At 40.9% G+C, this 25120-nt stretch overlaps 1 long non-coding RNA gene across 1 annotated transcript in view; it reads left to right on the top strand.

Moving 5' to 3' along the window:
• The window catches only part of LOC125962122 (uncharacterized), a 172950-nt gene that overhangs the window by 12597 nt on the left and 135233 nt on the right, over positions 1-25120 (top strand). The window contains exon 2 of the long non-coding RNA XR_007473563.1: positions 9498-9656. This is a non-coding gene — a long non-coding RNA (uncharacterized LOC125962122). The remainder of the gene's footprint in view (positions 1-9497; positions 9657-25120) is intronic.

Genomic DNA, 25120 nt, shown 5'->3' with positions numbered 1-25120 from the left:
ATTACCTGGCACTTAGAATGCATTCAACAAATGGTCACTCTTCATTATTTTTGTGGTGCTGGGATGGGGGTCATGAGTATGGTCCCCTGGGCTCTGCCAAGAATGAGACAGGAGTTTGGGAAAAGCCCCTCCTTTTAAGAGACCCCCTTCATCTCTGCTTCTCTACCTGTAACATTTTAAAATGACAGATGACTGTACTGCACGCTCAGGAGGGAAGGGGCAATCTTGTTGACGAATGTAGATGGTTGTGGAGGAAGGTAATGAAATGAGAATTCTCATTAGCTGGTCAGTTTGTGTAAATCGCATGTGACATATTATGTATAATCTCATGAGTTCTTCTTTGGCAGAGAATATGAGATAAACAGGTGAGACATAAATTGGACCTAGGAGAGTGGCCAGAGGAAAAACTATTCTGTAAAACTATGTTAGAACCACTGAGGTAGAACTTCTGAAAAGAGAAGAAATGGGTAAGGAGGCTCCATGGAAAGATGGGGAGAATGGAGTCCCCAAATTGATCAAGAAGTCCAGTAGTCAGGAAAGAGAATTCAGGTGTCTAGCGATAATTTCCTACATCCTCACTAACCCATTGAGTGGGGAAAACCTGGAGCAAGCCATTCCAAGATGGAGCAGCCTCAGGGGCCATTTCCACTTCGGGATTTCTTGGAAAGGACGCCTCATCTGTGCTCTCTATGAATCCAGAAAGCTGCTCAGCCCTGACCCGGCACTGGCGGGGCCAGAGGTGGGACGGTGGGTGGAGTGGCAGAGGCGTGGTGGTAGTGTCAGCACGTTGAAGTTCAGAGCCTGGTCTTGAGTCAAAGATAATTCCTTCTCTGGTAGGATTCATCTCCTGTTCTGGAAGGAACGCAAATTCAGGACTCAGCTGTGTTCTGGGTAGCTCTTTTGCAAAAGGTAGGAGAGCATTTCTAAAGCACTGCCCCTCAAAATCAATGTGTGTACATATCTCCTGGTATTTAAAATACCCGGTATTAGTAGAAAATTGGAGGTATAGTAAGGCCAGTAGATCAGGAAATGAGTGGTTTATTGAAAAGATGGTTTATTATTCACAGTTTCCAAGAGGAGGGGGCATGCCATGCTATTGGGGGCCATACAGGAAAGCACAAGGGTCAATCCCAGAGCTGGCAGGGAAGGGGACGCTGTGGCCAAGGGCTTTCATTGTGGTTTCCAAAGAAAGGAATGGACAAGGTGGGGTACAAAGGTGCAGGACCGGCCAGTCTGAGTAATTTCAGTGGACTCTGGGGCATAGGGACTGTCCTAGTTGTCTGCTACCTAGCCCCACCCCCATAGGGTTATTAGGACAGGTGGCTAGTAATCTGGAGTATGAGAGCCTGTAAAGAAGGTGGCTGGGGTGTGGCTCTGGATTGGTTGGTGTGTCACTGAAAAGCGCACTTGGGAATGAGTTGCTTACTATCACTAGGGATTGGCTAACCCTGGGCGGGGCAGTCCCTCCAGGACCGGCAAGGCCCCAGGTGTCAAAGCATCAGAATACAGAAAGTAAAAGACACGGTTGATAAACCTGGGGATCTGATTAAACTGCAGACTCCTGGACCCGCCACTGAGTTTCTGACCCCTTTAGTCTGGGGTGAGCCTCACTTATTTGCATCTCTAATCAGCTCACAGGTGGCACTAGTTGCTGCAGGTGTGTGGGTCATCCTTCAGTAGTTATTCTCTGAAGAAGGCCAGGAATGGAGGATAGCATCCCAGAAAACATACGTTGAGCAGAAGTCTGTTCTCAAACAGCTCCCATCATAACTGAGGATAGCAGAGTGAAGTGGACCCTCCGGCTGCCCGCAGGATCCAGGTTAGATAGTCTGGTCTCCACAGACCGTAGTTTCAGTTCTTTAGAGAATTTAAGGACAAAGTAAACATTTCGATGGCCTCAGTGTATTCCAGAACCTTTGAGCCCGCCCCCCAAAGGCATTTGGGCACCTAAAGGACAGTAGGCTTCCATCAGTTAAGTGATCATCTACCATCTAAGAGAACTGCCCCTATGTAAAGCAACAGACAAAGCACTACGGAGAGTTTACATTTAATTTTGTTCAGGTATAACACACACCATGAGTATATAGTTTGACGAATCTCTAAAAAGTGAGGCATGTAACCACAGCTCAGATCAAGAAATAAAACATTTACCAGTGCCACAGATGGCTCCTTAATCCCCCTCCCAGTTATTGAGCCCCCAACAATCCGACTTTCTTTCACCACAGGTTAGTTTTGCCTGATTTCGAACTTTACATAAAATACATCAGAGAACATGCACTCTTCTCATGTCTTTTGTGTCTGATTTCTTACATCCCACATTGTGAGATCCATCTACTTTGTGTGGTAGAGCAGTGGTTGGTTCTCATCGCTGTGTAGTATCTCATTGTGTGAATAAGCCACACTTTACCCAGCCTCCTTGGGATGCACGTAGGGTGGTTTCCAACTTGGGTACTGTTGTGAGCATTCTTATACTGTACCTGCCCTGTACGTACTGTCGGGTTTATACCTAGGATAGAATCTGTAGGTCATGAGCATTTGTATTTAGCCCAACAGATATCCAAAATGGTTATGCCAATTTACATGAGAACCAGCTTCATGTCCTTGTCAACATACAGAATCAGGCTCTCTTTCATTTTAACCATTCTGGTGAGTGTGTAGCGGTATTGCATCATGATTTTAACGTGTCCGGGTGGAAAAATGTTGTCTAGGAAAATAGGGTAAACTTGAGTCTGGAGGTGGGGAAGAGAAGCCATATTTAGGGCAGCTTACCTGGGGTGAAAAGTCTCTGTAGATGAGAAATGGAACTGCGCATTTCAGGAGGAGTTAGCCTGCGACAAGCCATACACGTTATCCTCCAGGTGTGGGCCGGGTGCAGGCAGTGTTGGGAGCAAGAGGCTGAACGTCGGAGAGTTAGGAAGAATGTGAGGGTTGAATTAGACATTTAGGAACTGTGTATTCAATAAAAATATAATTATTGAGCTTTCAGTATGTGCTGGAAACCGTGTTACCTGGGCACTGTGAGTAGTCATAGTTCCTCCTCCTCTGGAGACCACAAATATTGGGGAGAGGTGAGTAAGTTATATAATAATAAGGCATTGTGATGAATGGTACAGTAGAGTCTTGTACAAGCTGCGTCTTTGCTCTGGAAGCAAGAAGAAGGTATCTGTCAGTTTGGTCTGGAAGGGCTGGGAAATCCTTCACTAGGAGGTGACATTGGATCCCAGTCTTGATAAATTATTGGTGGGTCATTAAGAAGGTAACGAAGAGAGAAGCATGAGTGAAGGTTTGGAGATTCAGAAGACTAAGCTGATGGGGTTGGAGAAAGTCCAGTAGTTTTGTGTAGATGCTTGGGAATAGGTGAGAGCAGACAGAAATGGTATTTTGCAAGCAGATTGTGAAGGGCCTTGGGAATATCAGTACAACTGAGCATGGACTTTATACCGTGGGCAAGGAGCAGCCATCGAAGGTCTCCAAAGAGGGGGTTCCCTTGGATCCCCTGGAAGGATATTGTGATAACACAGGGATTGTGATCTAAGGTAGACAGCGGAGGACATAAAAAGAAAGCGACAGATGTGACTTCAAATAAAATATAGCTCAGTTCTCCTCTTGCAGGGCAAGAATCCTCATTTATTGGGAACTGGAAAAGTACTTAAGGTGATGATTTTGTTCTGCTAGGGTGGGCCCAGCCTGAAGGTAATTTTTCAAAAGCAGCTGCTCTAAGTGTTAGTTAAATGGTGCCAGGGGATTCACTAGACACAGGTGTCACGTTCAGTCTTATTCATCTCTCAATAAAGCCAGACTCCAAGTGCCAGTTGGATGGCAGCACGGCACCTTTGAGACAGGAATTCTGTTAACAGATGCAACTCGTTGCTTCAGTCTGGGGCTCGGCTGCAGACTTCAAAGGTACCCATGCCTTCTAACTTTGCTTCTCCATCATTTCTGCTATGGCTCCTGTCGGGGTAACTCAGATACATGTTTCATATACTCATCCTATTGTTTGAGTTTGTTCCTACAAAATATTCTTTATCTGTGCTCTTTAATCTGGGAAGGAATGTTTAAGCATTCAATCAATTTTTTGAATAATTAATAGATGCTGTTGGTACAACATTTTAAAAGGTACAGCAAGGGTAGTGGTGAGAAATAAATTTCTCTCCCACCCCGACCCCAAACACCCAGTTTCTCTTGCCAGTGGAAAACACTATTAACCAATTCCTTGTGCATCATTTCAAAGACGTTCTATGCAATTACAAACATATGCCAGTTTTTCTTTTCTTTTTAAAATATCATAAATGTTAGCACATGATATGCCGTGTTCTCCACCTTCTATATGTCTTGGGTATAGCTCTCTGTCACGCCTCTGCTTTTTTAAGGCTGCATGGTATTCTACTGTGAATATGCTCTTTTAACATTTAGTCAAGCTGCTATTAATAGACATCTAAATAGTTCCTCACTGTTCGCTATTACAAACAATGCTTCAGTGAATATGCTTATTTCTCATTTAGACATATTTCTAGGATAAATTCCTAGAACTAGAACTGCTGGGCCTCCAGGAATGAATATTAATAATTTTGAAATATTTTAAAATATCCTCCACTCCTAGTGAAAAATTTGACCTTTGTCAATTTTATACTGAAAATGTTAATTGGAGTTTTACTTTTCATTTATTTTACTATCAGTGAGGCTGAGCATCTTTACGTGGTTTTAAGTCATTTGTAATTCTTTTAAAAAGTTGAACTCTCTGATCATGTATGTTGACCATTATTTATCTTTATTATTTATCTTTTTCTTATGATTTGTAAGAGCTCATTGCATATTAAGAAAAGTGCTGGGCTTCCCTGGTAGCGCAGTGGTTAAGAATCTGCCTACCAATGCAGGGGACACGGGTTTGAGCCCTGGTCCGGGAAGATCCCACATGCCGTGGGGCAACTGGGCCCGTGAGCCACAACTACTGAGCCTGTGCGTCTGGAGCCTGTGCTCCACAACAAGAGAGGCTGCGACAGTGAGAGGCCGGCGCACCGCGATGAAGAGTGGCCCCCGCTCTCCACAACTAGAGAAAGCCCTTGCACAGAAACGAAGACCCAACACAGCCAAAAAAAAAAAGAAAAGAAAAGTGCTGTGTGACCACCTAGAGGGGTGGGATAGGGAGGGTGGGAGGGAGATGCAAGAGGGAGGGGATATGGGGATATATGTATACATATATAACTTTGTTATACAGCAGGAACTAACACAACATTGTAAAGCAATTATACTCCAATAAAGATGTTAAAAAAAAAACAAAGTGAAGTATCCCTTTGTGCATAATATGCAAACACTTTCCCCAATTTGTTTGAGTTTGGAGTTTATTTATTTACTTTTGAAATAACAAATTTTAAACTTGTTATGTAGTAGAACTTCTTTGATTCCTTTTCAGTCTTGAATCATATTTACGATTTTCCAACTGTGAGATGATTTTAAAAGTTTCCATGATCTATTTTTAGTACTGTTAGTGTCATTTAAAAAAGGTTTATTTTGAAATCATTTTAGACTTACAGAACAGTTGTAAACATAGTAAAGAGACTTTCCATGTAGGCTTCATCCAGCTCTGCCCAGTGTTAACATTCTATAGAACCATGGTACCGTTAGTAAAACTCTAGTATTAACATTGGTATGATACTGTTAATGAAACTACAGGCTTAATAGGATTTCCACGGTGTTCCCACTAATGTCCTCTTTCTGTCCAGGATTCCACATTTTGTTTAGTTGCCATGTGTCCTTAATATTCTCCACTCTTGACAGTTCCTTCATTTTTGTCTTTTGTGACCTTGACATTTTTGAAGCATACTGGTCAAATGTTTGGTAGAACGTCCATCTATTTAGCTATGTCTGATGTTTCCTTATTAAGGCTGTGAATTTTTGAGAGGAATATCACAAAGCTGGTGTGCCCTTCTCAGCACATGATATCAGGGATACATATATTGATATGCCTTATAACTGGTAATGTTAAATTTGATCACTTGGTTAAAGTGGTGTCTGCCAGGTTTCTCCACTGTAGAGTTACTATTTTCCCCTGTATTATTAATAAATATTTGGAGGGAAATACTTTAAAGAAATATATGTATGTATTAGTATGCATGTACACTATTTCTATTTATTTACTTCAATATACATATTCAAATATATATATATATATGAAAGAAACACATAAGTTTGTACAGATAACTCAGACTTCAATCCAGCACCAAATTCTAGAATTTCTCCTTTGCTTATTTGTAACTTCTTTCTCCAACAGTGAGAAACTTGTGATTATCTGTAAATATTTACTCATGTGTTCAACCCTAATATTCATGTACTTTCAGAATTGCTAACCATAACTCGACGAGAAACAATTATACCGACTGGAGTGCACCGTCTCTGTCTGTACAGCTTACGTTGTCGTTATTCTGAACTCAGTCAAAACACTCTTGTTCATGCGTATCAGCTCCTTTTTTACCCACTCCTTTCGGTGTGATTGTGTTATTCAGTTTTAATACAGTTATATGTATTTGTCACAGTCTGTGATGCATCTTGGGTTGCCCTAGCAACCTTGGTTTTTAAAAATTTGCCTATAATAAAATTCATCCTTTGTGGCGTGCAGTCTTAAGGATTTTCACAAATACAGAGAGTTGTGTGTGATCACTATAGGACTATAGAGAGCTATAGAAAACCCAACATTTCCTTGTGCTGACCCCTTTGTAATTAACTCCTCACCCAGTCCAGTCCCAGACTCGGACAATCACTGCTTGGTTTTTCATCCCTATAGTTTTGTCTTTTCAAGAATGTCATACAGATGGAATCAGTCGGTATATAGTTTTCTGATTCTGGCTCCTTTCACTTAGCAAAACACATTTAAGATTAATCCATGTGTGGAGTGGGGTAATAGAGCATTCTTTTTAAAAATAACATGTATGGAATTATAATTGACATGCAGTAAACTGCACACATTTAAAATGTTCAGTTGGAGAAGTTTTGACATAGGTATATCCCCATAAAATCTTCACTAAAATCAAGATAATGAATGGATCCATCGCTACCAGAAGTTTCCTTGTCCCGCTTTGTAATCACCTGTCACGTCCACCTCCACGTCTTCCATCTGTAAGCAGCCACTGGTCTGCTTTCTGTCACTATAAATAAGTTTGCATTTTCTAAAATTTTACATGAATGGAATTATACAATATCTACTCCTTTTCATCTTTCACTCAGCAAAATTATTTTGAGATTCAACCATGGTGTAGTAGTATATTTCGCTAGTTCATTCCTTTTTATTGCAGAGAAGTATTCTGTTGTATGGATATAAGTCAGGTTATTTATCCATGCACTTGATGGACATTTGGATTATTTCCAGTTTGGGGCTATTACAAATAAAGTGACGATGATTATTCTTGCACTAGTCTTTTTGTGTGGATATCTGCTTTCATTTCTCTTGGACAGACACCTAGAATTTGAATGGCTGGATCAGATGGCAGGTGTATGCTGGCCTTTAAAAGAAACAGCCAAACTCTTGCAAAGTGGTTGCCCCATTTTACATTCCTATCAGCAATGCATGAGGGTTCTGGTTTCTTCATATTGTGGCCAACACTTGGTATGTCAGTTTTTTTCAGTTGTAGCCTTTCGAACTTGTGTGCAGTGGTACTTATTGCCTGCAATTTGCATTTCCCTAATGACTAATGATGTTGAGTATCTTTTCATGAGTTTATTTGCCATCTTCTCTAGTAAAATGTCTGCTTGAATTTTATGTTTATTTCTTAAAAATTTGTTTTTGTTGAATTTTGAGATTTTAAAGTGTATATTGAATATATTTAACTGTCTGTTATGTGTTAAAGTCTGTTATGATATATGACTTGCAGATATTTCCTCCTAGTCTGTGGCTCTTGTCTTTTCATTTTCTTAACAGATCTTTGGAAAAGCAGAACTTTTAAAATTCTGTTGCATTCCAATTTATCAGTTTCTTCTTTTGTGAATAATGTTTTTGATATGGTATGGAAGAACTCTGCCTAAGTCAAGATCACAAAGGTTTCCCCATGTTTTCTTCTGGATATTTTATAGTTTTAGGTTTTATATTTAGGTTTATGAGAACACTTTTCAATGAATTTAAAGTCAATTTTTCTTTATGATACAAGACACAAATATTACTATTTTTGCTTGTATTCAATTGTTTCAGCATCGTTTGTTGAAAGGCACTATTTTTCTTCACTGAACTGCTTTTGTACTTTTGTCAAAAATCAGTTGTCAGGGGCTTCCCTGGTGGCGCAGTGGTTGTGAGTCTGCCTGCCGATGCAGGGCACGCGGGTTCGTGCCCCGGTCCGGGAGGATCCCACATGCTGCGGAGCGGCTGGGCCCGTGGACCATGGCCGCCGAGCCTGTGCTCCGCAACGAGAGAGGCCACGACAGTGAGAGGCCCGCGTACCGCAAAAAAAAAAAAAAAAAAAAAAAATCAGTTGTCAGTATATGGGTGGGTCTATTCTGGATTCTCTATTTGTTTAATTGCCTACTTATTATCCTTGCACCAAATACCGTACTCTCCTACTGTACTTTTATAATAGCTACTGAAATCAGGTGGTGTTAGTCCTCTGGCTTTGTTTTTCTTTTGCAAAATTATTTTGCCTGTTCTGAGTCTTTCATGTTTCCATATGATTTTTAGAGTCAGTTTGTCAGTTTTTATAAAAACATAGAGATTTTTATTGGGATTTCATGAATCTTTAGATCCTTTGTGGGAGAATTTGCATCTTAACAACATTGATTCTTCAACCAGTAAACATAAGTATCTCCATTTACTATGTCTTCTTTATGTTCTCTGAAAAAACTTTATGGTTTTCACAAGTTTTTCACATCTTTATCAGATTTATCCCTATTTCATATTTTTGATGTTATTATAAATTACAATTTTGGTTAAATTTCTATTTCTGATTGTTGCTAGTATATAGAAATACAATTGATTTTTACATTGGTCTTATATCCTGTAATCTTGCTAAACTCACTTATTCCTAGTAGATTTTTTCGTGATTATATTAAATTATCTATATAGAAGATCATGTTATATGTAAATAAAGACAGCTTTGTGTATTCTTTTCAAAACTGGGTGCCTTTAATTTCTTGTACTTGCCATATTGTACTGGTTAGAATCTCCGGTACGATGTTGAATAGAAACGGTGAGAATAGATAACCTTGTATTGCTCCTCATTTCAAAGGAAGTAACCTTTTAGTTTTTCACCATTAAATTTGTTAGCTGTAGGGTTCTTTTGTTAATATCATTTATTAGTTAGAGAAATTTCCCTTCTATTCCGAGTTTGCTGAGAGTTTTTCTTTTTTTTTAAATCATGAGTGAATTTTGTCAAATGCTTTTTCTGTGTCTATTGAGGTTTTTTTTTTTAGTTTGTTAGTATGCAAGCACAAAGGCAATGGAACAGAAAACTGTCCATCTAGAATTCTACACCCAGCAAAAATGCCTTTGAAAAATAATGATGCAATAAAAATGTTTTCAGGCATTCAAAAGCCGGAATAATTCATTGCCAACCAACCCACGCTGTAAGAAAAATTAAAGGAAGTCCTTCAGGCAGAAGAAAAATGCTACCAGATGGAAATATGGATCGACGCAAAGGAATGAAGAACACAGGAAATGATAACTACACTAAATATATAAGGTAATTTCTTACTGTTTAAATCCTTTTAAAAGGTAATTATTTAAGCAACAAAAAAAACCTGTGGTTGAGGTTTATAACATAATATGAACATAAAATGAATGCAGCTAATAGCAGAAAGTTGGAGGGAAGAAATGGAAAGTTCTTATCTATACCTAAAGTAGTGCAATACCACTTGAAGCTAGACTGTGATAGGTTAAAAAAATGTAACCTTAAGGCAACCACTAAAATAAAACCACAAAGAGTTATACCTAATAAGCCACCAAAGTTGTTAAAATATTGATATGGATATCAATATTGCTGTTGATTAATATCAACATTTATTGATATGGATATCCATATTGATATTGATAAATATAGTCAACTCATCTAAAACAAGGTAGAAAATGAGGAAAAAGAGAAAAAGAGAATATGGACAAAGAGAAAACTAATAGCAAGATGATAGATTCAAACCTAAAGTTATCAAAGACACATTAAGTGTAAACGGTCCTGTATGAGCACAGCACTGTTCCTTGTAATCCTTTCTGGTGGTCCTTTCCTCAGGTCGTTCTTCCAGGTAGTTTGTTCACAGCTGTTCTCTGATCAGTGCTCACCTGAATCCTAGGTGAGACTCCTCTGCAGGTCTCTGCAGTTCTGTCTCTCTGTACCCTCTTTCCCACTCCACTCTGTCTTGGGAACACTAGCCGTGTTGGCTTCCCTGAATCCTCAGCTCTGTCTGTTCAACTCAGGGAGTCTACTGAGCTCCCCCAGGTTCCCTGTGCTGTGTCCTGGAAACTCAAGCTGCACATTAAGAAAAGCTTAGGGCTCACCTCCTTCATATCCTGCCTTTCAGGGATCGTGGTTCTTCATCGCTTAAGATTGTGCCTTGCAAACTGTTGTTTCATATATTTTATTGGTTTTTCAGTTTGTTTCAGGTGGGAGGACAAATTCCATTTCTGTTACTACACTTTGGTCAGAAGCAGAAATCAGTTTATTCCTTTTTATTGCTGACAGTATTCCATTGTACGGCTGTACTATAGTTTGTTTATCCATTTATGTATTGACAGTCTAGGTTGTTTCCAGTTTTGGGCAATTACAAGCAAAGCTTCTATAAGCATTGATGCATGGCTTTTTGTAGGAAAAAGAATGCTCAATTCACTCGGATAAATACCAAGAAGTGATATTACTTGGTCATTTGGTAAGGGTGTATTTAATTTTATAACAACTGCCAAATCATTTCTCAGAGTGGCTGTGCCATTTAAAATCTGTGAGGATTCCAGTTGTTCTACATTCTTGCCAGCACTTGGTATTGTGAGTTGTTTGGTTATGGATTTATTTTTAGTCATTCTAATGCATGGATGGTGGTATCTCATTGTGGTTTTAATTAGCACTTTCCTAATGGCTAATGATGTTGAACATCTTTCTGTATGCTTATTTATCATCTGTATGTCTTTTTTGGTGAAATGTCTGTTCAGAATTTTCACCCATTTTAGAAAAATTGGGTTTCTGTTTTCATATTCTTGAGTTTTGAGTGTTCTTTATGTATTGTGGATACAGATCCTTTATCAGATGTTACTTGCAAATATTTTCTCCCAGTCTGTGTCTTGTCTTACGTTTCATTTTAAAATCTTCCCTTTTAGAGGGAGCCAAGTTGTTTAGAAGACTGAGTTAGAAGTGTAACTTTATTAATATCCCCAAACCATTTATTGACTAATAAAAAAACATTTTGAGAATGGTAATATTTACCCCCAGAAATTTAATGTCATTTTATCTCTGTGTTACTGAGTAAATTTTGACAGAGAATTTATTACAGTAACAACATCAGGGCATTTATATTCTCTTTCTCATTTGGCTACTAGTTCTGTGATCTCAAATATCAGTAATTTCTCCAGACTCAACTTCCTCAGCAGAAAATGTTCAACTTTGAATGTAAGCTTTTCAGTTACCAGCTCAGAATGCAATAATGGTTCCCCATTAATAACTTTCCTGGAAGTGATCGTTTTGTCTTGTTCTGTTTTTTCACTTTCATAATAACATGAGTACCTTTTGTTACGAATGATCTTCATGTATTTTTTTATTTCTGTGATTTAAATAACTTGAGGACTAGAAATGCATAAGCAAATAAAGAGGGGAAGAGAATGCGAAAGGGAAGAGATTTTACATTTTATCAAGGGGAAACATCAGCACTTAACTTGTTTTTAAAAGTTCCACTTGAACAAGATATGTTATTGATAGACATAGATAGTACATTACTTCAGAAATAGCACACAAAATATTTAGGGGGCACTGGAGTTATAATGATAGGTCAATTAATCATTTTATTAAGTTGGGATATAAAGTATGTTTTGAGAAAAATTCAATTCTAGCATCTTTTTCTCCATTTTATTATGAAAAGTTCTCAATGTACAAAAAAGTTGCAAGAATTTTACAGCAGAGATCCCTATACCTACTGCATAGATTCTGTAATTAACATTTTACTAGATTTCCTTTATTATATATTTATTCATATATCCATCCTGCTACCATCTACCAATCCACCTTATTTTCTCATGCATTTTTAAAGCTAGAGGATTTTTAAAATTTGAGTATTTATCACAGAGAAAACTTTTGGTTGTGTCATGAGATTACTAACACATACTGATTTCTAACACATATTCATCCATCCAAAACAAAACAAAACATCCTGCTAAATCCTGCTAACTTGCCCAAACCTGGGGAGTTCTCCAAAGAAACAAACAAACTCAGGACTCCTGGACCCCACCTCTGGATCTGGGGTGAGTCTAGTGTCTGAATTACCCACACCCCCTCCTCCTTAGCTCCAAAAGTGTTTGAGTGAGCAGCTGAGGCATCTGCTCAGACACAGCTTCAGAGAGTCGATTAGAAACAGCAGATGTGGGGAAGGGCCGTGACCTGCCTGGATTATGAGAGTCTGAGGAAGAGAGAGTCAGAGAGAACAATATTCTAGAAGTGAAATTCAGTGAGAGGAAGGTATAGTCAGGGCTGAGATTAGACTGGGGCTCTGAAACAACTCTTCCCAAACGTACTTGCCTGAAATAACCAAAAACAAACAAACAAACAAACAAAAAACCTTGGGTCTTAACAAAGAGCTTTTGATTTAGAAGTACTGAATGGGGGCCAGAATCTGTATTTTTAACCAGTGACGTGGGTACTCTGGATGCTACTGGTCTATAGCTAGCGTTTCGGACTTTCTCCAGGATTAAAGAAGTATGGGGAGTACAAAAGATCTAGCTGAAGTGTGATAGCTTTTAGTATGAGCTAAGTAATATGAGTGTGTGAGGGTCCCCATCTTGATTCTCAGCTGTGTCTACTGCTGGAATTTAACTGGTAGGACAGGCCACCAGAAGGTGATTGGCATAAAGGGCCATGTGGACAAGCTTGGTCCAGTACCAAATCCGTGTGCAGCAGAAGGCAGGGGTGGGACTGAATTCCAGACAGTGTTTTGCTCTCAGACATGTATCCTGACCCTGTCTGCTAGTCTGGGAACCAGCAAGGAAGGGGTCTTTGAGCAAAAACCGAAAGATTTGGCTAATAACCATGAGACATTGAAACACAAGCAGCTTTCTTTGTTGTTCACATGACAGTGTGAAATACAAAAGAGGGTAGGATTTTACAAGGAGAACACGCATTGTACATGATTTGTGGTAGAGGGTAGGAGATGGAAATTCCCAAGGGAGGTCAATGGCAGTCCTCAGAGGGGACCATGATGCCTTAGAACATCATTGGAGCCTAAATATCAGGGGAGGAAAACGGCAGTCACCATTCAGTTGCAAGGCCAGAATTAACATTATTCTCCTGGAGCATCCTGAAATAATTGATCGTTGGGGGTGGTTTTCAGGGAATGAATGCCTTCCATTAGTGGCAAAGTTTGGGCAAGAGTCAGCAAATATGACTCATATAGGTGTTGAGTTTAAATGCCATTTGCTTGTTGGGTAAAGCTAAGAACTTGTAAAGAAGGCAGAAAGAAATGAAAGCCTGGAGAAGTTAATGAGGCAGCAGCATACTAAAGAGGGAAAGAACAGATGCTTCGTAAACTCATGTTTGTCCTAATAGATATTGCTTGATTTATCTTTCCCAATTAAAAGTTACTTTATTAATTTTAACTTAATAGGAAATCTTTATTCAGACGGCAGGCATTAGGGTTTTCCTGACGCCTGCGAAGTGTTGTCCTTCTGAATCTTTTCTCTTGCTTTCATTGTGCTATATTGATTCTTCTTCTGTAGCCTTTCCTCGGTCCTTCTCCTCTGATACCTTGAAAAAATGTATTTCGCTATTTCTCTCCCTCACACAAAAGAAGTGAGATTTCAGGGTTGAATCAGTGCAGGTATTTGCCCTTCTACCCAGCCATCGCCCAGCCCTGTGCTTGAAAACCCACCCCGTAGGTGGCCGCTTGTCCATCTGGGCCGAGGGAGAGCTGATACAGAGAATAACATCATTCTTTCCAACAAAGGCCTTTACCTCTTACTCTGACAAGAAGCATAATGGATAGCTTTTGAAAAGTGCCTGACCTGCTTTCAGTTTCCTCCAGGAAAGCGGATCATTGATTTTAGAATATTGAAGAGCAAACTAACACTAGAATGCTGGGCACCAAGATGCTTGTATGCATTTGGAGTTTGGTAAAATTGGAACTTGGTTGAAAGCAGTTGAGTTTCTGACGTGTGGCTTCGGGCTCACACAGGTAGTGGGAAGAGATCTGTATCTGTGTCATGCTTTAGTCCAACAGGTGATCTCTCTGGAGAAGCTAGGCTGTGCTGATAAAGGTGTGTAAGGTAAACACCATCTAAAGATATATTTGAGGCTCAAATCAAGGCTTAATGTAGGGAGAGTTCTTGCAACATCAGAATGTAAATAATTTACTCATTCATTGAGCAGAGAGAGGGGAGGGAAGATTAATGGGCAGATTAAAAGAAAGTCCAGTTAAAACCTCTGCCGCCCTAATGTCATGGAAGCAAGAGCCAGTTTAATCTAAACAAAGAGGGCGGCTCACCCATTTGGGCAGGGCTGGGAGACCACACAGTGGCTGAGAATTGCCCATCAGGAGGGTCCCGCTCTTTACAGCCCATTTGTTTCCATTTGTAGTGAAAAAGGAGATGCTCTTGTAGAGGTTAAGCCACTCAGTTATTTGTTATAAACTTTCAGAAAGGAATGGGTTTGAAACAAGTCTTAAGTGTTTCAGTGACAAATATTTAATGTCGCCTCTGAGGTTTACGGCACTTCTGCTCACCCTTTGAAAGCTTTTAGTTCAGTGGCAAAGGTTACCGGGGGCGTGTGCAGCAGAAAGGAGCTTCTTTCTGCTGTTGTTTCATCATTTTAGCACTGGCTGGAGAGTATTCCAAAGTTTCAGTGATGAATAGTCACCCTTCCCGCTCACATCATCATTTGTCCTGAGACCGTGATTGTCCTCAGAGACCAGTCGAAGGCATCTAAGTGCTGCTGGCATCTGGTCTCTAGGTGTTTCACACCTCCACAGATGGGAGGCAAGCAGGAGGGTGGGCAGAGCCGATCCCTGCATCCCTGCAGCCACAGAACCACAGAACAGGGATGCCCAGGTGTTAGATCCCTGCTGTTAGCCACTGCTACCCTGTCTGGAGTACCTGTGCTGTCGGGATAACTGCACTACAATGATCCAAATGGTGAAGTCTCCCCACTTTGATTACAGGAAATCAGGCCTCCTGAAAGTGTGCCCTAGATATTTTGACAAGATGCCAGGTACCGCATCGTGCTGCAGCATCGACAGGTCTGCTGCTGGGCAACCTCGAGGTCATAGCTACTGCTGGTAGCTGCTGGTAACCACACTGCCACCACCTGGCCTTGAGGTGGGGGTGAGGGATGGGTGTCCGGTGATGGAGAAAGGTCTTTCCTCCTAATTATACAAAGATGGGACTTACATTGATTCGTGATTCATCCATGCCAATTCAGAGTGATCTTTCTTTACAAAATTCTCTTCTGGTTGGCTCCCAGTTTGCCCCATGCTATAAAAGCAACAGCTAACAGTTATTTGGTGCTACTTAGGTGCCAGGTGCTGTTCTAAGCACTTTGTGTGTATTACCCCATTAATCTCCACAATAACTCTATGAGATGTGTGCTATTATCCCCATTTTACAGATGAGGAAACTGAGACACAGAGGGATTCAGTAACCTGCCCAAGGGCACACAGCAAATACAGAGTAGAGTCTGAATCCAAGCTTCCAGACTCCAGAGCCCGTTAGTCACGTACCCTCTACTCTTTCCTCCTCCCCGAGAAGCTCCAGGCAATTCCATGCTTTCAGTTCAGACAACTGCTGAAAGGCCCCCAAATGGACAAGGAAGTTCCCTGTTAAGCCAGGATTGATCTCCTTTAAAAGATGACTGACATCCCATGTCCCTTGGAAGAAACTCCACTTCTGCATACAGAGGGTGTCCTTGCCCTTTCATCTTCCCAAAGATATCACTCCCCAGGGATGCGGTGGGAGGGTGTAAGTGCGTTTCCCAAGACCTGGGATATTCAGTCAGGACCATCTCAGCCACTTCCATTTCTTTCCTGCTTTTTCAAAGGGAAAAAGGGGTCTGGGCTCACCTTGCTCTGTGGCCTTCCCCTGGCTGCCTTTTAACCTCTAAGTAAACGAGAACACACGCCACTCGGCAAGAACCAGCAGGTGCGTGGACGGAGAGGGGAGTGTAAATTCCCGTGTAAGAAAAACTTTTCTCTAAATCCAGGAACAAGAACACTGCTACAAAGAACACCAGCCAAGGCATCTATATTATAAAAAAATTTAAATCTTTTCAGGTGATTCTAATATGCAATCCTGTTGCAGTCCACTGTCCAAAGGGAAAGTGTAGCATAGACCTGCTAGAAGCCAGACTCTGCTTATCTTACCAAACAGAATATCTGATCATAGGCTGAAGCATGTGCTGTCTGGTGGGTTCATGGACTCTGGTCCACGACATCATATACGACAATGCGTATGTGTGTATGTGTGAGACGTGCTGTATTTGCATCTGCTGAGTAAAAGGTCCTGTCTAGTGGTAATCCTGCCAACTTTTAGGTGGCATAAAATTCTCTTACTGTTTTTATTTTGTAATAACAGGTATTAACTTTCATTTAACTAAAGAAAGACAATATGCAACAAGTCTAGAAATTTTCACCACACAAAACTTTAAATCTTAATACATTCTTTCAAGTTAAAAAAAAAAAGATTTTAGAGTCTGTCAGAAGAATAGAGTAGCTCCCTCCCACCCCCACCCAGTGGCTCAAGAGTGGACAGGAGTTCTTCAGTTGCTTTTATCCTTGAAAATTAACTTGGCTAGATATAGTCATGCTTTATTCCCCTCAGAACTTTTTAGATACTGTTCCATGGTCTTCTGGCATTGGATTTTATTGTGGTTAAATCTGAGGCCAGCCTGACTTTTTATCTAGCAGTAAATGATTATTTCTTGTCAGTAGGGCTGAAGATTCTGTTGTTATCCTTGAAATTAAATAATTTAATGAGGTTATGTCTTTAAAAAAAATTTTTTTTTTAACTGAAGTATAGTTGTTTACAATGTGGTGTTAGTTTCTGGTGTACTGCAAGGTGATTCAGTTATATATATATATAATATATATATATTTCAGATTCTCTTTCATTATGGTTTATTACAAGATATTAAATATAGTTCCCTTCTATACAGTAGTACTTTGTTGTTTATCTATTTTATATACAGTAGTTTGTATCTGCTAATGCCAAACTCCTAATTTATCCCTCCCCTCCCTTTCTCCTTTGGTACCCATAAGTTTGTCCTCTATGTCTGTGAGTCTATTTCTGTTTTGTAAATAAATTTGTTTGTATCATTTTTTTTTAGACTTCACATATAAGTGATATCATATGGTATTTGTCTTTCTCTTTCTGACTTACTTCACTTAGTATGATAATCTCTGGGCCCATCCATGTTGCTGCAAAGAACATTATTTCATTCTTTTTTATGGCTGAGTAATATTCAGTTGCATGTATATACCCCATCTTCTTTATCTATTCATCTGTTGATGGACATTTAGGTTGCTTCTGTGTCTTGGCTATTGTAAATAGAGCTGCAATGAACATTGGGGTGCATGCATCTTTTCAAATTTGAGTTATCTCCAGATATATGCCCAGGAATGGGATTCCTGGATCATATGGTAACTCTATTTTTAGTTTTTTAAGGAACCTCCATACTGTTCTCCATAGTGGCTGTACCAATAAGGCTATGTCTTGATATCAATAATTTTCTCAGTTTTTCTCCATATATGTTGTATGCATTCAATCTGTACATTCAGTTTTGGTTCTGGAAAGAAATTTTCCTGTATGATGTTTCTGAATATTTTTTCTTTCCCCTTTCTGTGTTCTTAATTGTTGGGACACCACTTGGAGTTAAGTTGGATCTTCTTTGTCTCTTATTCTAATCATCCCTCTATAATTGCTTTAAATCCTTTATCATTTTTATTCATCGAACATAGCCCAAGTTCTTCTTCTGTGCCATTAGTATAATATTTAACCTTATCTATCATATTTCTTGCTCTTTCTAAATGTTGTTATGGTCCAAAGCTTGTTTTCTTTTTTCTTTCTTTTCATCACAACCATCTCTTTTATCATCTTGTCACTCAATTACAGTTTTATTGAATTTGTATTCTATAAGTCAGTGCACTTGGGTTCCTTGGGTTGTGTTTTTCTCCAGATGAGTTCCTTTGCCTGCTTTTTTGTGGTGTTTTTGTTGTTGTTGTTGATCATTTGTTCATTCCAGCTGTTTCGTCTCCTCTTTAAATTGTATACAGAATGAGCATGACATTTCCATTGATCTTGTTCATGTCTGATCTGGGATTGTTAAATTTTACCCCTCTTCCTTCTTTGAACTACATTTTGAAGGCTGTATTTGTTTTCATCCACCTTTCTGTGGCCTGCTTTTTTTGGGTGTGAGAGAAAGGAAAGACTCAGATGGGGAGAATTTCACCCTTAGTAGGGTACTTGGACCCAACGCTGCTTCCTGAGATCTTGTTAAATGATCTTTACAGGGCACTCTCCACTCCCTGGGTCTAGACTTTCCATTGCATCTCAGGCAGTGTCTTGGAAGATGACAGGCTCTAGTGGCCCTTCTTGTTTCCAGTGAGGTTTGTTACATATAAATTTACAGTATCCCAGGCACTGTGACAGCACTTTACTTTCTTTTTTCATTAAATCCTCATGACAACACATTCAAGGAGGTACTGTTACCATCCCATTTTTAAAATAAGGAAGCTGAAATTCAAATGAGATTTACTCAACTCTTATCCATTGATGCATATCCTACACCACTATTTAAACTGTTGTAGCTTATGTAAATATGTTAATATATTTTATATAAAATACAGTGTAACATTCAATGCATTGTAAGATTATATATGACATTATGTAATATACACTAATGTGTAGTAAATATACAGATTAATACACACTACGGCAATCTTCGCCGTCCCGTGTGAGATTTTTTTTGGTCTGTTTTGTGTTTTTATATTTTTAGAGTAAATTCTAGAATTATTAATTTGTAAAAAATCCCCTGCCATTTTTATTGAAATTGCATTAGCTCAGAGCATAATTTGAGAATCAACGTATTTTCCATGCTGAGTATTCCAATCAAGGCCACAGTATACCTCTTCATTTATTCAGTTAACCTCATCTATATTACTCAGTTATCTTGAAATTTCTAAGTATTTTATATTTATATATTAACCTTTCTTCTATTCTAATTGTTTTATTGCTGTTATATAGAAACATTAGTATATATTTTAAATTAATATTCTCTCTTATTTTTCTAATAATTATTCATATGCTTCTCTTGAGTTTTCCAGAGTGATAATCTTATTGTTTCTAATAGTTCTTTCTCTTCCTTTCCAATATGTACAATTCTTACTCTGTTTTTTCTTCTGGTTGCATTGGTCACCTCTTTGAGAAGGTGGTCCATTAGTCAGCTTGTTATCCCAAACTCACCATCACCCAGCAAGGCTCATACTCCAAGCTGCTTTGCAGATGAGCCAGGGGTAGGTTGCCCTAAGCCAGGCTGGGCTGGCATGGCTCCAGGTTGCAGGTTGAATCCAGGCGCTGAATTTTATTTACTCCTGGTTTACTTTGTGTTTATATTCAGAAGCGTGCCTCTCAGCTTTTCAGTGTAATGACTAACATTTAAGCCAACATGAGTCTTCTGTTATTTGGAGCCCAAAGCATCCAGTTTACCTGTGCTGCAGACTCACCACTAAACTCATGTAAACACTGCCCAGACATCCTTTGTAGACCTCCATCAGCCCTTGCTGTCACTTCCGTGGTCTTTTTCAAGTTCTCTGACTGACGTTAAGTAATCCCCATTGCCTTCCTCTCCTCTGAGGGCTGCATCTTCTAGTCCAGGGCATCTCTCACTTTAATGTTCCTTTGAATCACCTGGAAATCTTGTTCAAATGCAGTTTCTGATTCACCAGGTCTAGGGTGGGACCTGAGATCTTGCGTTTCTCACAAGCTCTCGGGTGATTTTGGTCTACAGACCCCACTTTGAATAGCAAGGCTTTAGACCACAGTGAGAGAAGTTTTACCCCAACTTAAAAAAAAAAATGATGATAGACTGTTAATGGCAGTGTGTGGGAACATAAGAGAGAGTGAAAAGATAGTGGGCTAAGGTGAGGTCTGTTAGTGTTTCTGCTGTTCATCAGTGGTGTGCTCTCAGATTTCACTTTCATCTACTGGAAAGTTGGGAAAATCAGATGTCAGAATGGATTGCACATACTGTGCACCCAGCACCCAAATGAAAGGTACCATGCTCTGTGACTAAGAAGAAGTACTGTCAGCATTTCCCAGGTAATTTATTGTCTTCAAAACAGCAGCATAAGTAAGTAGCTAGAAAGTTAGGACTGAAAAAAAGAGAATTAACATAAAATGCCTATTACTGTGCCTGGAACTCACATAGTAGTAAACGTTAGCTTGTGTTATTTTTATTCTGTTTGGTAAGACTGGGTGAGGATAAAGCTGTGCTTTCTAAGAGAGTCTTAAGGATTGTCACTCCATCCTTCTTACATAGCTCCCACTTGGTTGTAGTGTGTGTGTGTTCTCCGAATAATGGAACTACACATTGAAATGGGCAAATACAGAGTGAAAAGTCAGACCATCAACTTGAGAATGTTAGTGTTTGCATCAGTTACTATACCTTAAGCTGTAGGGAGTAGCCACCCTCCCTGCGCCCAGTTCAATTTGTTTTAAGCAACAGGGAAAACTTATTATGTCACTTAACATGAAGGCTTGAGATGAGGTCTCTCCAAAGCTGGTGAATTTAGTGGCTGGACAGGTTTCCATCGCTCCTGCTTTGCATTTTCCTTGTGCTGGTGTTATAGCTGCTTCACGATCTCATGATCTCTTCAGCAGTTCCACATGTCACATCCACAGTGTCTAGAAGAGGAAGAGACCCCTTCCCTGCATTTTTGTATTTCAAATGGAGGGAATCATTCCCAGAAGACCCCAGAAGACTTGCTTTTATCTCTCACTGGCCGTGTCATTCTCCATCTGATTCACTTCACTTAGTGTGATTATCTCTAGGTCCATCCATGTTGCTGCAAATGGCATTATTTCATTCTTCTATGGCTGAGTAATATTCCATTGTGTATATATATACCCCATCTTCTTTATCCATTCGTCTGTCGATGGACACTTAGGTTGCTTCCATGTCTTGGCTATTGTAAACAGTGCTGCAATGAACATTGGGGTTCATGTATCCTTTCGGACCAAGTTCTTCTCCAGGTATATGCCCAGAAGTGGGATTGCTGGATCACATGGTAGCTCTACACAGGACTCTTTCGAGGCCCTGTAATTGGAATGAGTCCAAATCCATCCACTTCCGAACGTGTCACCATCACCACCCTGCTCAGAGTTGCTTTTATTTTCCACCTGGGCTGCATTTTGGACGTCTCTTAACAGACCTCTCACTTCACTCTCACTCACGGTCTCCCACCTGCCTCTGCAGCTAAGGTGATCCTTCTAATGTGCAGACCTGATTATGGAACTTCCCTGCGTCCAGGCTTCCCAGACCTTCCCATTTCCCTTCAGATAGAAGCTGCAGTTTTTAAGAGGAACTGGAGACCCCCAACCAGCCTCAGCAGAGACCTCCTATCACACCCCGGTGGTGCTCCGTCCCACCCTCAAACGCCCCCGTTTCTGCCTTCAGTGTGCTTGCTCCTCTTCCTGCAGGATGCTCCTCTCCAGCCAGTAGATCCTCCCTCTTGCTCGGGGCTCTGCTGAAGAGGGAACTTCTGAGCTTTCACTCCGTGGCTGCATCCCTGCTCTCACTGAGTCTGCCCAACTGCTTTCTTCTTAGCCCTTTATAGCAGTTGAGTTAAGTAAGTGGTTGCATCATGACTTGGTAAAAATGCAAGCTCTACAGAGACAGACGATGCCGATCTCATTCATTGCCAAGAGCACCCCAAGTCATGACAAGGAGTTACAGGAATTAGGGGCAGTGTGGGGTGCCAGGAGGAGGAATGGGGCTGTTACTGGGCAAGCTGTCCCTCATCTGGAAACAGAGATAGAAACCAGCTCCCTAAACTAACTAGAATGAGTTCTTAACGTGAACACCATCTCATTCATCTTTGTATCTTCAGAGCCTAGGTCAGGACCTAACTAGGCATTTAGTTTAGGAGATGGTATGACCCAGACCCAAGAGCATGGACTCTGGAATCAGGTAGATTCGAGCTCATGCTGGGGCACTGGCCCCTGTGAGCAAGGAGCCCTGGAGCAGATGTTTGTGATATGTGGGGTCTTCGAAAGCATGGGTTGGCACTTTTTTTTCTGTGAGAGGCTAGACAGTAAATATTTCAGGGTTTGTGGTCCAGACAGCCTCTGTCACATCTGCTCAACTCTGCCATTGTAGCACCAAAGTAGGCACAGATGATACATAAATGAATGAGTGTAGCAGTGTTTCAATAAAACGTTATTTAAAAAAAACCCCAAAAAACAGGACAGGGTCTGGTCCTGGCCCATGGGCTGGAGTTTGCCAACCCCTGGTCTAAAGTGTAAGGTCCAGGGTAGGTGACCCTTTGCCCAAGCCTAAGGGTGGGTCCCCCTCAACCCAGGCAGATCTTTTGACCGTACCTCTAAGCATCTAATTTCAGGCCCTAGGGAGATGCTTCTGTCCGTCCCTTTGAGACCTGTAAATGCAAGTGTCTAAATGCCGTGGAGGCTCCTGGCTGTTGCTGTTGCCAACACTGCTTCCCAGCGCAGGGAGGATTTGAGCAAAGGGAACGCTGAAGTAACAGACAGGATAATTAACTTGTCAACATCTTTGTCTGATCTATAGCATTCTGAATGAAGTGAGTTCGTCGTAACAAATACATTTCTCAATAGTACTCAGCATCCATCTTCTTTTGCTTTGTTCTGGAAGATTCATAAATTCGTGTGGTCTTTGTGATAGCTGCACATGGCGTCTGAGGAGTTTTTGGCTATAATAAACAACTCTTATTATTCTGGTATGGACCAAACCTGAACTAGGTACAATACTGATTCTTTACATAAACATAAAAGTTATACATATGCACATGAGCTCCATTTTTATTCTTATTCTGGGCTGTTGTGACTTTGTTAAATTAACGTTTGTTAAGTAGTGCACAGGGTGCCAGATGGTGAGCTGGGGTCCAACAAGACCAAAGAGAAATTGAACTAGAGAAGTTGATTACTCACAGGTCCTGGAGGAAGTGCACATGTGCCTAGAGGGGCTGCACAAGGAAATCAAGGCAGGGTGCAGAAAGACAGAGGCAGGATCTGGGCACGTGCCTTTATTAGGGTCTGTGGGTAGCATGTTTTGGGGTTCCCCGGATAAAGCTGGATGGGTCAGTGCAAACCACAACGAGTGGAGTTCTGGTAAGCCTCGTGGGGGTCTTATCTAAGGGGCGCATAACTGGGTGGCCTGTTGATCACAGGGGCTTTTGGGGATTCCTATCAGGAGCTCACCTTTACCTGTGACTCTCTGGGCTGCTGTTCAGGGCGTGCACTTGCCTGAGCGGCTTGTATCACTTTAAGGTCCCTGCAGGCTGCTTGGAGACATAGTGGATGCCAAGGCAGCAATACCATGACTCCATAGTAGCTTAGCTAAGTCTTGACAAGGGCCTTGCAAATATCAGGGTGGACCAGGGCGAGGGATGTCTCTTGGGTTTCTGATGTGATCACTTAGGTGGCGGAGGTGACAGCAGGTCTGGAATATGTTGTTTTTTGCAGAGCTTTTGAAAATCCACATAGAGGATATCAGTACACATTTGGATACGCAGAGGGGAGGTCAGGGTGGGCTGAAGACCACGGCTGGCAGCCTTCGGTGGCTGAGCTCACGGATGTGCTGGAGGTCTCCTGGGAAGCGGGCTGAGGGAGAGCAAACGGCCTGAGACCTTTCAGTGGCCGGGTCGGGGAGGGCAGGCCTGCTGGAAAGGATGTGGAGAAGGAGAGGTCCAGGAGGTGGAGGAAGGCTTAGAGAAGGGGGACTCGGAAGAGCTAAGAAAAGAGTGTCCTTGGAGGGAGGTTTCGGTGAATCGTGTCACACAAGCTGAGGGACGGATTTAGGTCCCTGGAAGTCAATAGTGACCTCAAGTTCATTTCCATGAAGTTGGAGGGTCAGGATTGGGACGCCTTCTTGGGATGGTATGAGGAATGCATGAGGCCTGAGATGTGTGGACGGGAAGTTCAAGGCTGTTGAAGGGAAGGAGGAAATAGACTGGTAGCTGGAGGAGGAAGTGGGACCAAGGGAGGTATTTTTACTTTTAAGGGTAAGAGGGGCTTGAACAGGTGTAAATGCTGATGGAAGGTTCCCGCCAGGAAAGAAAGGCTGATGATGAAGGAGACAAAAGAAATCCCACGTACATCCTGCACTCACGGTGAATCACTCTTTATTAAGTCTCTGCTTCTTCAAGTGGGCAGCACGGCCATCTTGCCTGGAGAGACAGCAGCCAGAGACCCTAAGAAAGCTGCAGTCTGAGTCTCCACCCTTGCTTACCCGACTGTCTGCGCGGCATCTGGTGTTCTGACTCAGTTGCATACGAAAGAGGCTTTTGTTATTTATCCTTCAGAAAATGAATTACATTTGAAATAGATCTCATTTTAGATCCAGAGGCCGTAATGCTCTCAGCCTGCTAGATAGAAATAGCTTGTTGCTGCCTTGGTTCACTGGCGTCTTAACCGCAGGATTTCATGTTTCACAAATGATTATATCCTGCATGGGTATCTGACATGCTCTCCATCACTGTTTTTTACTCGATTAAAATTGTATTCCACAAAGAAACAGCATTTAGGACACAAGGGTCTCTGAGTGGCAGAGTTTTCAGAAAAGCTGTCATTGCAAAATGACATTTAGAATCTTAGAGATAGCACCAAGCTGAGAAATTTACATACTACCAGGAAGCGGGACTAGCTGTCTGGAATCATTGAAAACCGTGGTAGTAACATGAGTTGTCCCAGGGAGTAATGTTAGGAAATGTAATAAACATTTTCCAA

The sequence above is a fragment of the Orcinus orca genome, chromosome 19 (assembly GCF_937001465.1).
Source record: "Orcinus orca chromosome 19, mOrcOrc1.1, whole genome shotgun sequence".
In the NCBI taxonomy this organism is placed as follows: Eukaryota; Metazoa; Chordata; class Mammalia; order Artiodactyla; family Delphinidae; genus Orcinus; species Orcinus orca.
This window is presented reverse-complemented; position numbering and strand designations above follow the sequence as displayed.